At 60.0% G+C, this 15,000-nt stretch overlaps 1 non-coding gene across 1 annotated transcript; it reads right to left on the bottom strand.

The window, feature by feature from the left end:
* Positions 1 to 3,623: 3,623 nt before the first annotated feature.
* LOC131873136 (5S ribosomal RNA) lies at positions 3,624 to 3,742 on the bottom strand. The gene has a single exon (XR_009371169.1). It is a non-coding gene; the product is annotated as a 5S ribosomal RNA (ribosomal RNA).
* Positions 3,743 to 15,000: the final 11,258 nt, after the last annotated feature.

The following is a 15,000-nucleotide window of genomic DNA, read 5'->3' on the forward strand; positions in this document are numbered from 1 at the left end:
TGCTCCAAGGTGCGGCGTGCACGAAGTCGGAGCCCGGTTTGCCCCGGGTGCGCACCTCGCGTGCACCTTCGCCGCGGTGGGCACCATGGCGTGCACGAAGTCGGAGCCCGGTTTGCCCCGGGTGCGCACCTCGCGTGCACCTTCGCCGGGGTGGGCACCTTGGTGTGCAGACCTTGGCTGGGTTGCGCGCCCTGGTGGGCACCATGGTGCGCACCAAGGAGCGCTCCGAAGTGTGCTCCAAGGTGCGGCCTGCACGAAGTCGGAGCCCGGTTTGCCCCGCGTGTGCACCTCGGGTGGGCACCTTGGTGCGCATGCCTTGCCTGGGCTGCGCACCAGGGCGGGCTCAAGATGGCACCCGCGTTCCTTTTTTTTCACTATCTTTCAAAACGGAAATTTTAAAATCTCATTTTTGTTTGCCTTTTTCTGGAAATTAGTGAAGGCAGCGCATCAAAGGTGCGCACCTCGCTGCCCACCACGGTGCGCAACGCCGGTGGGCACCCGGGAGTGCTTCGAAGTGTGCTCCAAGGTGCTGCGTGCACGTTGTCGGAGCCCGGTTTGCCCCGGGTGCGCACCTCGCGTGCACCTTCGTCGGGGTGGGCACCTTGGCTGGGTTTGCCCCGGCTGCGCTCCGAAGCGGGGTTATTGGAGCGCCGCCTCTTTTTTTGTCGGAGCGTTTGGTGGGGTTTCTCGCATTGGCTCTTCCGAGGCCCGGTTGCCACCCTGGCGCGCACGAAGTCGGAAGTAGGGTTAATTGCCCGGGTGCGCACCTTTGCCAGGGTGGGCACCTTACCTGGGCTGCGCACCAGGGCGGGCTCAAGATGGCACGCGCGTTCCGTTTTTTTCACTATCTTTCAAAACGGAAATTTTAAAATCTCCTTTTTTTTTTGCCTTTTCTGGAAATTAGTGAAGGCAGCGCATCAAAGGTGCGCACCTCGCTGCCCACCTTGGTGTGCTCTGAGGTGCGCACCCGGGAGCGCTACGAAGTGTGCTCCAAGGTGCGGCGTGCACGTTGTCGGAGCCCGGTTTGCCCCGGGTGCGCACCTCGCCTGCACCTTGGCCGGGGTGGGCACCTTGGCTGGGTTTGCCCAGGGTGCGCTCCGAAGCGGGGTTACTGGAGCGCCCCCTCTTTTTTTGTCAGAGCGTTTGGTGGGGTTTCTCGCATTGGCTCTTCCCAGGCCCGGTTGTTGGGTGCGCTCCCACCCTGGCGCGCGCGAAGTTGGAAGTTGGGTTAATTGCCCGGGCGCGCACCTTCGCCAGGGTGGGCACCTTGGTGCGCACACCTTGGCTGGGCTGCGCACCAGGGCGGGCTCAAGATGGCACCAGCATTCCCTTTTTCTCACTATCTTTCAAAACGGAAATTTTAAAATCTCGTTTTTTTTTTGCCTTTTATGGAAATTAGTGAAGGCATCGCATCAAAGGTGCGCACCTCGCTGCCCACCTTGGTGTGCTCCGAGGTGCCCACCACGGTGCGCAACGCCGGTGCGAACCCGGGAGCGCCCCGATGTGTGCTCCAAGGTGCGGCGTGCACGAAGTCGGACCCCGGTTTGCCCCGGGTGCGCACCTCGCGTGCACCTTGGTGCGCACACCTTGGCTGGGTTGCGCGGCCTGGTGGGCACCATGGTGCGCACCAAGGAGCGCTCCGAAGTGTGCTCCAAGGTGCGGCGTGCACGAAGTCGGAGCCCGGTTTGCCCCGGGTACGCACCTCGCGTGCACCTTCGCCGGGGTGGGCACCTCGGCTGGGTTGCGCGCCCTGGTGCGCACCAAGGAGCGCTCCGAAGTGTGCTCCAAGGTGCGGCGTGCACGAAGTCGGAGCCCGGTTTGCCCCGGGTGCGCACCTTCGCCGCGGTGCGCACCATGGCGTGCACGAAGTCGGAGCCCGGTTTGCCCCGGGTGCGCACCTCGCGTGCACCTTCGGCGGGGTTGCGCGCCCTGGTGGGCACCATGGTGCGCACCAAGGAGCGCTCCGAAGTGTGCTCCAAGGTGCGGCGTGCACGAAGTCGGAGCCCGGTTTGCCCCGGGTGCGCACCTCGCGTGCACCTTCGGCGGGGTTGCGCGCCCTGGTGGGCACCATGGTGCGCACCAAGGAGCGCTCCGAAGTGTGCTCCAAGGTGCGGCGTGCACGAAGTCGGAGCCCGGTTTGCCCCGGGTGCGCACCTCGCGTGCACCTTCGCCGCGGTGGGCACCATGGCGTGCACGAAGTCGGAGCCCGGTTTGCCCCGGGTGCGCACCTCGCGTGCACCTTCGCCGGGGTGGGCACCTCGGCTGGGTTGCGCGCCCTGGTGCGCACCAAGGAGCGCTCCGAAGTGTGCTCCAAGGTGCGGCGTGCACGAAGTCGGAGCCCGGTTTGCCCCGGGTGCGCACCTCGCGTGCACCTTCGCCAGGGTGGGCACCTCGGTGCGCACACCTTCTCAATGTTTTCTTGCCTTTTCTGGAAATTGGTGAAGGCAGCGCATCAAAGGTGCGCACCTCGGTGTGCTCCGAGGTGCGAACCCGAGAGCGCTCCGAGGTGCCCACGAAGTCGAAAGTCGGGTTAATTGCATTGTTTTCCCCGGGTGCGCTCCGAGGTGCGCAACATCGGCGCGCACCAAGGAGGGCTCCGAAGTGTGCTCCAAGGTGCGCACGATGGCGTGCACCTCTGGTGCGCACGATTCGGAGCTCGGTTTGACCGGGGTGCGCACACCTTGGCTGGGTTGCGCACCTTTTGTGCGCTCCAAGGTGCGCACGAAGTCGGAGCTCGGTTTGCCCCGGGTGCGCACCTTCGCCAGGGTGCGCACCTTGATGCGCACGCCTTGGCTGGGCTGCGCACCTTGGTGGGCGCCATGGTGCGCACCTTTCGTGCGCTCCAAGGTGCGCACGAAGTCGGAGCTCGGTTTGCCCCGGGTGCGCACCTTGGTGGGCGCCATGGTGCACTCCGAGGTGCCCAAGATTGGTGCGCACCAAGGAGCGCTCCGAAGTGCGCTCCAAGGTGCGCGCGAAGTCGAAAGTTGGGTTAATTGTCCGGTTTGCCTCGGGTGCGCACCTTGCGTGCACCTTCGCCAGGGTGGGCGCCTTGGTGCGCACACCTTGGCTGGGCTGCGCACACCTTGGCACCCGCGTTTCCTTCATTTTAAATTTTTTTTTTTTACAATCTCTCAAGTGGGAAATTCTATAATCTCAACTTTTTTTGCCTTTTCAGGAAACTTTTGAATGGAGCGCATCATTGGTGCGCTCCGAAGTGTGCTCCAAAGCTCTCTCCAGCTGCGTGCACCTGCCCCGGCCGCGCACCCGGCCCCGCCCAGCTTCGCTCACCTGTCCCGGGCGTCTGGTGCGGAACCTTAGAGTAAGAAACATCACCGTGCACCTTGGCCAACGTGCGCGACTCGACCGAGCGCGCACTGGCCGAGGTGCACACCGATTTCACCTGGGTGCGCGCGCAGCACCTCGGGCGCACCGGGGTGCGCGCACAACGCCCGGGTTGCACCGTGGCCTGTGTGCTCGGGGCGCCTCGGGTGCGCGCTCGGTGTCGCCCCCGCGCGCGCGGTAGTGCGGGCAGCGCACCCCGGCCCGGCCCGGCCCCGACGAGAACGCAAACGGGCAAAAGGTTTATTCAAATAGCATTGCGACGCCCGGCGAAAAACTAAAAAAGGGTGCAACACCGGGACTTCCCGGGAGGTCACCCATCCCAGTACTACTCCGGCCCAAGCGCACTTAACTGCGGAGTTCTGATGGGATCCGGTGCACTAACGCTGGTATGATCGCACCCGTTATGAGCTTGTCGCAGTGTGTACTTAGCAAACCGCGACCCACGTGCGAATCCACCCCGGCCACCCACCCCCGTCGAGGTGCACACCCTCCCTCGCGAAGTGCGCCCCGTTCGCCAAGTGTGAGCCCTGCCCGGGTGCGCGCACCTTGCTAGGGCGTCGGGTGTGCACCCGGCCCGGCCTACGTGCGTGCACCTGGAGGGGGCGTCGTGTGCGTGCAGTGTCCCGTCTGCAACGCGGTGCCCACACACCACCTCGGGCGCAACGACCTGCGCTCACATGTGGGCCGAGTGCACCTTGGTGCATGTTCGGGGCGCCTCGGGTGCACGCTCGATCTTGCCCCGGTGCACCAAGGCGCTCGGTTTGCCCCGGGTGCGCACTTGGTGCAAGGTGGGCACCCAAAATAGGGATCAAGCACCAAAACACAAGTTTCGGGATGCAAAATGGGACCCAAGGACCACAAATGCGTTCCAAGACCCATGATGGGTCCACGAGAACAAAAATGTGTTCCGAGACTTAATAAACAAATATTGGGTTTTAGGAGAAGAAACATGCTCTGATGCCCAAAACGAGAATCGACCCCGAAAAGGCCACAGGCCAAAAGTGGGATGCGAGACAAAAAAAAATGGGACCCGAGGACCAAAATTGGGTTCCCAGGTCGAAGACAGGGCAACCGGACAAGAAACGACCTCTAAGGCTCGAAATGAGTCCCGACGACTAAAACTTGACAAGAAGCACCCATCAGGCACCCAACTCGACACCCATGGGATGCCGACCCACCCGGGCTTCCACCTAGCACACCTTGGCACCCACCCACCCTCGCACCCAACCTCGCACCCAACTTAGCACCTTTGAACCCACATTGGCACTCACCCTGACCCTGGCACCTTGGAACCCACATTGGCACTCACCTTGACCCTGGCACCCACCTTTGCACTCACCTTGGGACCCACCCTGGCTCCCACCTCGGCACCCACCCAGACACCCACCTTGGTTCCTTGGCACCCACCTTGGATCCTTGGCACCCACCCCGACACCCACCTTGGCACGCAACTTGGCTACTTGCCACCCACCTTGGCTCCTTGACGCCCACCCCGACAACCACCCCGTGACCTACCCTGGCTAGGGTTGGTGCACACCCACCCTGGTGCCCACCTTGGCACCCACCCTATGACCCACCTTGGCACGCACCTTAGTACCCACCCCGTTACCCACCCTAGGACCCACCCCGTGACCCACCTTGGCCAGGGTGGGTGCACCCACCCTGGTGCCCACCTTGGCACCCACCCATCCTAGCACCCAGCCTGTGACCGGGCTTGGAACCCAACCTTGCACCCGCACCCGTCTTGGCCAGTGTGGGTGCGCACCCATCCTGGCACCCACGTTGTGACACACCCTTTAACCCACGCACCCTAGCACCCACGTTGGCACCCACCTTGGAACCCAACCTAGCAACTTGGCACCCACCCCGTGACCCACCTTGGCATCCACCATAGCAGTCGCCGACTTGGCACCCACCTCGGCACCCACCTTGACACTTGTGGACCCACCTTGCCACTCACCCTAGCATCGACCCATCCTAGCACCCACCCTGGCACCTTTGCACCCTAGCACTCACCCATCCTAGCACCTAACCTGTGACCCACCTTGACACTCACCCTCGCACCCACCTTGGAACCCAACCTAGCACCCACCCACCCTGACACCAACCCTAGCACCTACCCACCCTTGCACCCACCCTGTGACCCATCTTGGCACCCACCCATCCTACCACTCAACCTATCACCCACCTTCTCACCCACCTTGGCATCCACCTTAGCACCCACCCACACTGGCACCTTGGCACCCACCTCGGGCAAGGTGGGTGCACACCCACCCTGGCACCCAATTTAGAACCCACCGAGCATGTTACCCACCTTGGCACCCACATTGCAGCCCACCCTAGTACCCACCCTATGACCCACATTGGCATCCACACCCTAGCACCCAGGCACCTCGACACCCGCCTTGACACCCACCCTAGCACTGAACCTGTGACCCACCTTGGAACTCACCCTAGAACCCACCCACCCTGTGAACCACCTTGGCATCCACCTTAGCACCCACCCACCTTGGCACCCACTCTAGCACTCACCCATCCTAACACCCAACTTGTTACCCACCTTGGCACCCGCCCTCGCGTCCACCTTGAAACCCACCCTAGCACCCACCCACGCAGGAGCCCACCTTGGCACCCAACCTAACACCCACGCATCCTGGCACCCAACTTGTGACCCACCTTGGAACCCACCCTAGTACCCACCTTTGAACCCACTATATCACCAACCCACCTTGGCACCCACCCTATGACCCTCTTTGGAATCCACCCTAGCACGCACCCACCCTGGCACCCACCATGGAGCGCACCCTAGCACCCACCCACCTCGGCACGCACCTCAACACCCACCTTGGTGTGCGCACTGCGCCAACCTCTCAAAGACCCTATGTGGTGCGCTCCAAAGTGTACACCTTTGGTGCGCTCCAAGGTGCGCACCTTTGGTGCACACCGAGGTGCACACCAAAGTGTGCACCGAGGTGAGCACCAAAGTGCACTCCAGGGTGCACACCAAGGCGTGCACCTTTGGTGCGGTCAATGCAAACGAATTCGGAAGTTGGGGTCGATGTCCTAATCGCTGCTGCAGACTACACGTATGAGAATCGGACAAATAGCTTTATATAGGGGAGGTGTTGCGTTTGATGGGTCGACTCCCCTGGTTGTGTGCACTGCACCAACTTCAAAGACCCTGTCTTGTTTAAGAAGTCAAAAGTTGGGGTGGATGTCCTAATCATTGCTGCAGTCTACGCATGTATGAGAATCAGACAAATAGCTTATATAGGGGAGGTGTTGCATTCGGTGGGTTGACTCCCCTGGTTGTGCGCACTGCGCCAACCTCAAAGACCCCGCATAGCAGAAGAAGTCGGAAGTCGGATTTTGGTGAGCACCAAGGCGTGCACCTTTGGTGCGGTCAACGCAGACGAATTCAGAAGTTGGGGTGGATGTCCTAATCGTTGTTGCAGGCTACACATGTATGAGAATCAGACAAATAGCTTATATAGGGGAGGTGTTGGGTTTGATGGGTCAACTCCCTTGGTTGTGCGCATTACGCCAACCTCAAAGACCTTGTTTTCGTTAAGAAGTCAAAAGTTGGGGTCAATGTCCTAATGGCTCCTGCAGGCTACACATGTATGAGAATCGGACAAATAGCTTATATAGGGGAGGTGTTGGGTTTGATGGGTCGACTCCCCTGGTTGTGCGCATTACGTCAACCTCAAAGACCTTGTTTTCGTTAAGAAGTCAAAAGTTGGGGTCGATGTCCTAATTGCTCCTGTAGACTACACATGTATGAGAATCAGACAAATAGCTTATATAGGGGAGGTGTTGGGTTTGATGGGTTGACTCCCCTAGTTGTTCGCATTACACCAACCTCAAAGACCTTGTTTTCGTTTAGAAGCCGAAAGTTGGGGTCGATGTCCTAATTGCTCCTGCAGGCTACGCATGTATGAGAATCAGACAAATAGCTTATATAGGGGAGGTGTTGGGTTTGATGGGTCGACTCCCCTGGTTGTGCGCATTGCGCCAACCTCAAAGACCCTGCATTGCGGATGAAGTCGAAAGTCAGAGTTTGGTGTGCTACAAGGTGTGGTCGAAGGTGCTCACCTAGGTGTGCACCTTTGGAGCACAGGAAAAGTGCCCTCCAAAAGTGCGCACCTTTGGAGTGCACAAAAGTGCCCTCCAAAAGTGCGCACCTTTGGAGCGCAGAAAAGTGCCCTCCAAAAAGTGCCCTCCAAAAGTGCGCACCTTTGGAGCGCAGAAAAGTGCCCTCCAAAAAGTGCCCTCCAAAAGTGCGCACCTTTGGAGCGCAGAAAAGTGCCCTCCAAAAAGTGCCCTCCAAAAGTGCGCACCTTTGGAGCGCAGAAAAGTGCCCTCCAAAAAGTGCCCTCCAAAAGTGCGCACCTTTGGAGCGCAGAAAAGTGCCCTCCAAAAAGTGCCCTCCAAAAGTGCGCACCTTTGGAGCGCAGAAAAGTGCCCTCCAAAAAGTGCCCTCCAAAAGTGCGCACCTTTGGAGCGCAGAAAAGTGCCCTCCAAAAAGTGCCCTCCAAAAGTGCGCACCTTTGGAGCGCAGAAAAGTGCCCTCCAAAAAGTGCCCTCCAAAAGTGCGCACCTTTGGAGCGCAGAAAAGTGCCCTCCAAAAAGTGCCCTCCAAAAGTGCGCACCTTTGGAGCGCAGAAAAGTGCCCTCCAAAAAGTGCCCTCCAAAAGTGCGCACCTTTGGAGCGCAGAAAAGTGCCCTCCAAAAGTGCGCACCTTTGGAGCGCACAAAAGTGCCCTCCAAAAGTGCGCACTTTTGGTGCGCACCAAGGCGCTGGTTCGGTCGTTGCAGGCGAGTTCGGAAGTTGGGGTCGATGTCCTGAGCGGAGGTGCAAACTACACAGGTGTCGGAATCGGACAAATAGCTTATATAGGGGAGGTGTATGCTTCGATGGGTCGACTCCCCAGGTTGAGCGCACCGCGCCAACCTCAAAGACCCTACGGTATGGATGAAGTCGGAAGTTGGGTCCGATGACCGATTCGATTAGTAGGTATGCTCATGAGGTCGGAATTTGGGTCCGATGACCTGCCATGTGCAGGAAGGCGAATGTTGACACTGTGCGTTGCAAGGTGCACACCAAGGCGCTGGTGCGGTCTTTTTAGTCGAGTTCGGAAGTTGGGGTCGATGTCCTGATCGGAGGTGCAAGCTACACAGGTGTGGGAATCGGACAAATAGCTTATATAGGGGAGGTGTATGCTTCGTTGGGTCGACTCCCCGGGTTGAGCGCACCGCGCCAACCTCAAAGACCCTACGGTATGGATGAAGTCGGAAGTTGGGTCCGATGACCGATTCGATATGTAGGCATACTCGCGAGGTCGGAATTTGGGTCCGATGACCTGCCACGTGCAGGAAGGCGAATGTTGGCACTGTGCGTTGCAAGGTGCGCACCAAGGCGCTGGTTCGGTCGTTGGAGGCGAGTTCGGAAGTTGGGGTCGATGTCTTGATCGGAGGTGCAAACTACACAGGTGTGGGAATCGGACAAATAGCTTATATAGGGGAGGTGTATGCTTCGTTGGGTCGACTCCCCGGGTTGAGCGCACCGCGCCAACCTCAAAGACCCTACGGTATGGATGAAGTCGGAAGTTGGGTCCGATGACCGATTCGATATGTAGGCATACTCGCGAGGTCGGAATTTGGGTCCGATGACCTGCCATGTGCAGGAAGGCGAATGTTGGGACTGTGCGTCGCAAGGTGCGCACCAAGGCGCTGGTGCCGTCGTTGCAGTCGAGTTCGGAAGTTGGGGTCGATGTCCTGGTCAGAGGTGCAAACTACACAGGTGTGGGAATCGGACAAATAGCTTATATAGGGGAGGTGTATGCTTCGATGGGTCGACTCCCTGGGTTGAGCGCACCGCGCCAACCTCAAAGACCCTACAGTATGGATGAAGTCGGAAGTTGGGTCCGATGACCGATTCGATACGTAGGCATATTGGCGAGGTCTGAATTTGTGTCCGATGACCTGCCATGCGCAGGAAGGCGGAATTTGGGTCCGATGACCGAGTTGATGGCGTGCCATGCGCAGAAAGGCGGAATTTGGGTCCGATGACCGAGTTGATGTTGATGGCCCGCCATGCACAGGAAGGCGGAATTTGGGTCCGATGACCGATTTGAAGGCGTGCCATACGCAAAAAGGCGGAGTTTGGGTCCGATGACCGAGTTGATATTGATGGCCCGCCATGCGCAGGAAGGCGGAATTTGGGTCCGATGACCTGACATACGCATGGAGTCCGACTCGGGGGCCGATGTTCGATTCGATGACTTGCATTGTGGGTAAAGTCGGAAGTTGTGGTCTTTGACCCGATTCGATGACCAGACTTCGGCTGCTTGAGAATCGGACAAATAACTTATATAGGGGAGGTAGTGTTCTCGAGCATCCTCCCCCCGTGCCCGTTTATGTCGATTGATGCTGGTGCTCGACTGGTTGGAGCGCTCGGATGCAAAAATCTTGCACCAGGATTTATCGATTGTGATGGACACGGCAAGTCTCCTGATTGCTATGCAGGAGCTCATCGTGAATCTCTATGCGGCCTTGGTATGGACTCGACCTGCGGAATGGTTCGGCAATGGTAGTCGCTCCAACACGTCCTTGCAATGGCCACAGAGGTGATTCGACTAGAGCTCCAGTCTAGCTTTTGGGTTGCTTGGCGGACTGGTATAGCCGCGATCGAGTTCCGGCCATGAACGTTTTAGATAGCTCTTGGGCTTTCTGGGACGGAAGTCGGAAGTTTGGGCTGTTGTCCGATTTGATGACCATTCTTCGGATGTGTGAGAATCGGACAAATAACTTATATAGGGGACTGTGTTGTCTCACGCAGCCCCCTCCGTGCCCCTCTATCTCGACCGATGTTGGTGCTTGAAAGGGTTGGGATCGCTCGGATTTATAAACGTGCACCACCATTTGTCGAGTGTGAGGGACGCGGCAGGTCTCCTAAATGCTATGCGGGCGCTCTCTGAGAATCTCTATCCGGCCTCGACACAGACTAGTCTTGCTGAATGGTTTGGCACTGGTAGTCGATCCAACACGTCGTTGTTGTGGCCGCCTAGGCGATTCGATTCGAGCCCCCGTCTAGCTTTTGGGTTGCTTGGCGGATTTTGCCCTATCCGCAAGTGAGCTCGGTCCCTAAACGTTCGAGAAACCCGATTGCTATGCGCCGACTCTCTTTCTTGCGAGCCTCCATCTAGCTTTTGGGTCTCTACGGAACGGAAGTCGGAATCTGGGACCGTTGTTTGATTCGACGAGGCAGACTACGGTTGTGCGAGAATCGGACAAATAACTTATATAGGGGAGGTGTTGACTGGAGCATTCTCCCCCGTGCCCCTCTAACTCGACCAATGCTGGCGCTCGAACGGTGGTAGCGCTCGGATTTTCATTGAGCGCCAGCATTGGTCGATTTAGAGGGGCATGCGAGATTCCCGAATGCTATGCGAGGGCTCTAACGGAAATGTCTATTGGTTTCGGTATGGATGCAATTGCGAGTGGTTCGGCAAAGGTAGTCGTTCCGATGCGTCCATGTCGTGGCCAAATCGATAATTCGATTTGAGCCCTCGTATAGCATTTGGGTCTCTCGATGTGATTCCGCATTCCAGTCCCTTTGGGCACTGCTTGAGCCGCATCCCAGGGGGTTCCCTTCCCAATAATCTGCCTCGCAACCCGATTGCTATGCGGTGAGGCTCCTCGGCCGCCTCGGAACTATCTGTGTATCAGACGCATCGCGGGATAAGGGGTTGGCAACGGTAGTCGCCCCAAGCGCGTCCGATGCTTGGACCATTCCGAGGCGGCCCTGAAGCCTCTTCCGTCTAGCCGTTGGGTCCTTCTCGCCGCATCCCTCGCCTCGCACCCCGATTGCTATGCGGTGAGGCTCCTCGGCCGCCTCGGAACTATCTGTGTATCGGACGCGTCGCGGGATAAGGGGTTGTCACTGGTAGTCGCCCCAAGCGCGTCCGATGCTTGGACCATTCCGAGGCGGCCCTGAAGCCTCTTCCGTCTAGCCGTTGGGTCCTTCTCGCCGCATCCCTCGCCTCGCACCCCGATTGCTATGCGGTGAGGCTCCTCGGCCGCCTCGGAACTATCTGTGTATCGGACGCGTCGCGGGATAAGGGGTTGTCACTGGTAGTCGCCCCAAGCGCGTCCGATGCTTGGACCATTCCGAGGCGGCCCTGAAGCCTCTTCCGTCTAGCCGTTGGGTCCTTCTCGCCGCATCCCTCGCCTCGCACCCCGATTGCTATGCGGTGAGGCTCCTCGGCCGCCTCGGAACTATCTGTGTATCGGACGCGTCGCGGGATAAGGGGTTGTCACTGGTAGTCGCCCCAAGCGCGTCCGATGCTTGGACCATTCCGAGGCGGCCCTGAAGCCTCTTCCGTCTAGCCGTTGGGTCCTTCTCGCCGCATCCCTCGCCTCGCACCCCGATTGCTATGCGGTGAGGCTCCTCGGCCGCCTCGGAACTATCTGTGTATCGGACGCGTCGCGGGATAAGGGGTTGTCACTGGTAGTCGCCCCAAGCGCGTTCGATGCTTGGACCATTCCGAGGCGGCCCTGAAGCCTCTTCCGTCTAGCCGTTGGGTCCTTCTCGCCGCATCCCTCGCCTCGCACCCCGATTGCTATGCGGTGAGGCTCCTCGGCCGCCTTGGAACTATCTGTGTATCGGACGCGTCGCGGGATAAGGGGTTGTCACTGGTAGTCGCCCCAAGCGCGTCCGATGCTTGGACCATTCCGAGGCGGACCCGAAGCCTCTTCCGTCTAGCCGTTGGGTCCTTCTCGCCGCATCCTTCGCCTCGCACCCCGATTGCTATGCGGTGAGGCTCCTCGGCCGCCTCGGAACTATCTGTGTATCGGACGCGTCGCGGGATAAGGGGTTGTCACTGGTAGTCGCCCCAAGCGCGTCCGATGCTTGGACCATTCCGAGGCGGACCCGAAGCCTCTTCCGTCTAGCCGTTGGGTCCTTCTCGCCGCATCCCTCGCCTCGCACCCCGATTGCTATGCGGTGAGGCTCCTCGGCCGCCTTGGAACTATCTGTGTATCGGACGCGTCGCGGGATAAGGGGTTGTCACTGGTAGTCGCCCCAAGCGCGTCCGATGCTTGGACCATTCCGAGGCGGACCCGAAGCCTCTTCCGTCTAGCCGTTGGGTCCTTCTCGCCGCATCCCTCGCCTCGCACCCCGATTGCTATGCGGTGAGGCTCCTCGGCCGCCTTGGAACTATCTGTGTATCGGACGCGTCGCGGGATAAGGGGTTGTCACTGGTAGTCGCCCCAAGCGCGTCCGATGCTTGGACCATTCCGAGGCGGACCCGAAGCCTCTTCCGTCTAGCCGTTGGGTCCTTCTCGCCGCATCCCTCGCCTCGCACCCCGATTGCTATGCGGTGAGGCTCCTCGGCCGCCTTGGAACTATCTGTGTATCGGACGCGTCGCGGGATAAGGGGTTGTCACTGGTAGTCGCCCCAAGCGCGTCCGATGCTTGGACCATTCCGAGGCGGCCCCGAAGCCTCTTCCGTGTAGCCGTTGGGTCGTTCTCGCCGCATCCCTCGCCTCGCACCCCGATTGCTATGCGGTGAGGCTCCTCGGCCGCCTTGGAACTATCTGTGTATCGGACGCGTCGTGGGATAAGGGGTTGTCACTGGTAGTCGCCCCAAGCGCGTCCGATGCTTGGACCATTCCGAGGCGGCCCCGAAGCCTCTTCCGTGTAGCCGTTGGGTCCTTCTCGCCGCATCCCTCGCCTCGCACCCCGATTGCTATGCGGTGAGGCTCCTCGGCCGCCTTGGAACTATCTGTGTATCGGACGCGTCGCGGGATAAGGGGTTGTCACTGGTAGTCGCCCCAAGCGCGTCCGATGCTTGGACCATTCCGAGGCGGACCTGAAGCCTCTTCCCTCTAGCCGTTGGGGCTTTCTCGCCGCATCCCTCGCCTCGCACCCTGATTGCTATGCTGTGAGGCTCCTCGGCCGCCTTGGAACTATCTGTGTATCGGACGCATCGCGGGATAAGGGGTTGGCAGTGGTAGTCGCCCCAAGCGCATCCGATGCTTGGACCATTCCGAGGCGGCCCTGCAGCCTCTTCCGTCTAGCCGTTGGGGCCATCTCGCCGCATCCCCCACCTCGCACCACGATTGCTATGCGGTGAGGCTCCTTGGCCGCCTCGGAACTATCTGTGTATCGGACGCATCGCGGGATAAGGGGTTGTCACTGGTAGTCGCCCCAAGCGCGTCCGATGCTTGGACTATTCCGAGGCGGCCCTGCAGCCTCTTCCGTCTAGCCGTTGGGGCCATCTCGCTGCATCCCCCACCTCCTCGGCCGCCTCGGAACTATCTGTGTATCGGACGCATCGCGGGATAAGGGGTTGGCAGTGGTAGTCGCCCCAAGCGCGTCCGATGCTTGGACTATTCCGAGGCAGCCCTGCAGCCTCTTCCGTCTAGCCTTTGGGGCCATCTCGCCGCATCCCTCGCCTCGCACCCCGATTGCTATGCGGTGAGGCTCCTCGGCCGCCTGGGAACTATCTTCGTATCGGACGCATCGCGGGATAAGGGGTTGTCACTGGTAGTCGCCCCAAGCGCGTCCGATGCTTGGACTATTCCGAGGCGGCCCTGTGGCCTCTTCCGTCTAGCCGTTGGGGCCATCTCGCCGCATCCCCCACCTCGCACCCCGATTGCTATGCGGTGAGGCTCTTCGGCCGCCTTGGAACTATCTTCGTATCGGACGCATCGCGGGATAAGGGGTTGTCACTGGTAGTGGCCCCAAGCGCGTCCGATGCTTGGACTATTCCGAGGCGGCCCTGCAGCCTCTTCCGTCTAGCCGTTGGGGCCATCTCGCCACATCCCCCACCTCGCACCCCGATTGCTATGCGGTGAGGCTCCTCGGCCGCCTTGGAACTATCTTCGTATCGGACGCATCGCGGGATAAGGGGTTGTCACTGGTAGTCGCCCCAAGCGCGTCCGATGCTTGGACTATTCCGACGCGGCCCTGTGGCCTCTTCCGTCTAGCCGTTGGGGCCATCTCGCCGCATCCCCCACCTCGCACCCCGATTGCTATGCGGTGAGGCTCCTCGGCCGCCTTGGAACCATCTTCGTATCGGACGCATCGCGGGATAGGGGGCTGTCACTGGTAGTCGCCCCAAGCGTGTCCGATGCTTGGACCATTCCTAGGCGGCCCTGAAGCCTCTTCCGTCTAGCCGTTGGGGCCTTCCCGCCCCATCCCTCGCCTCGCACCCCCGATTGCTATGCGGTGAGGCTCCTCGGCCGCCTTGGAACCATCTGTGTATCGGACGCATCGCGGGATAAGGGGTTGGCACTGGCAGTCGCCCCAAGCGCGTCCGATGCTTGGACCATTCCGAGGTGGCCCTGAAGCCTCTTCCGTCTAGCCGTTGGGGCCTTCCCGCCCCATCCCTCGCCTCGCACCCCGATTGATATGCGGTGAGGCTCCTCGGCCGCCTTGGAACTATCTGTGTATCGGACGCATCGCGGGATAAGGGGTTGGCACTGGTAGTCGTCCCAATCGCATCCGATGCTTGGACCATTCCGAGGCGGCCCTGCAGCCTCTTCCGTTTAGCCGTCGGGGCCTTCCCGCCGCATCCCTCGCCTCGCATCCCGATTCCTATGCGGTGAGTCTTCTCGGCCGCCGCGGAACTATACCTGTTATTGCTACTG

The sequence above is a fragment of the Cryptomeria japonica genome, unplaced genomic scaffold, assembly GCF_030272615.1.
Source record: "Cryptomeria japonica unplaced genomic scaffold, Sugi_1.0 HiC_scaffold_1088, whole genome shotgun sequence".
NCBI lineage: Eukaryota > Viridiplantae > Streptophyta > Pinopsida > Cupressales > Cupressaceae > Cryptomeria > Cryptomeria japonica.